Raw genomic sequence first — 1,496 nt, 5'->3', positions numbered from 1 at the left:
GGCAGGCAATTATGAATGTTCTCATTTTAATTTCCACGGACAGGAAGAATGCACAAACTCCAGTTTGCTCAGGTTATTTACACAACCAATTTATACAGCCTCACACTCTGCTTAGCCAATAATGTTAAATGTGGCCATTTCTCCATTTTCCTTCATTTCTGCAACAGATGTTCATGGGGTCCTGACTATGAGTGACCATTCATCTTGCACCAGGAACACAACAGTAAGTAGAACAAAGAAAACCTCTTCACTGCAGAATTACCATTGCATTTGGAGCTAGGTGATCTAGGCAACACCAAAATGCCAGCATAAAAAAAAAGTCCAATTATTTTTTTTTTATACTATGGATGGAAAGGGAGAAAGGGCTTCACTGATTCTAAGAAGAGAAATCCCCGAAGCTGCAGCCACTTCTTGCACATGGTCACAAATTGTGGGACTCTCTGAGCACTGTTGCTAAGGGGACAACTAGGCAAATAGAGACACCAGCACCTATTGCACAGGACTAATCAGGATGTCAAAGAAAGGCAGACCACTGAAGGTAGCTCCAGCATCTGTAAGCCCCATCAGCCCATGGGCACCTGTGGTATTTAAAAACACATCAACCGTTTCAGATATATTTATAATGTCATCATACAAAAACAGAGGGCAATTGCTTAGCATTTCTAACTGCATACAACCTTCCATTCAACCCAATCTTGAAGTAGTATGATTCAAAGTGACAATAAGAGTCCAAAGAGCAGCCTCAAATTGTTTGTTATCAAACTAAAAGTTACTTGGTCTAATACTATCTTTGCAAACTTACGGAGGACGACAATGATCCAATGATCTTTTACTTTTCTTTCCATATCCTTTTAATTTGTCCCAAATCATAATGTTTGCCACAGCTACTTACTCAGAAAATGTTGGGCCTATTCAAATGACATCAACTAATTTTTTTAATCTCCATTTTATTAGCTTTATTTTCAAAAGTATACTAGTTTGCATTCCCACCAGCAATGAAGGAGTGTTCCTCTCTCCCCACATCCTCGCCAGCATGTGGTGTCACTTGAATTCTTGATCTTAGCCATTCTGATGGGTGTCAGATGGAATCTCAGAGTTGTTTGATTTGCATTTCCCTGAAGACTAAGGAGGTTGAGCATTTCTTTAAGTGTTTCTCAGCCATTTGATAGTCTTCTGTTGAGAATTCTCTGTTTAGTTCCAAGCCCCATTTCTCAATTGGGTTATTTGGTTTGGTGGTGTTTAGAACATTCTCCACAGTACAGTGGAGAGTGGGACATGACTTTCTCACGTACTCTGGTGCCTCATATTTGACCATGTCCCCTGGAGGGGGAGACCTGGTGGCACTCAGAGGAAGGACAGCAGGTTACCAAGAAGAGACTTGATACCCTATAAGCATATACAGGGGGAGGTAATCCCCCTCAGGAACAGTCATAGGGGAGGGGAATAAGGGGAAAATGGGAGGGAGGGAAGAATGGGAGGATACAAGGGATGGGATA

This window comes from Acomys minous (assembly GCF_964271855.1).
Source record: "Acomys minous genome assembly, chromosome: 9".
In the NCBI taxonomy this organism is placed as follows: Eukaryota; Metazoa; Chordata; class Mammalia; order Rodentia; family Muridae; genus Acomys; species Acomys minous.
Note: the sequence above shows the minus strand (reverse complement) of the source record.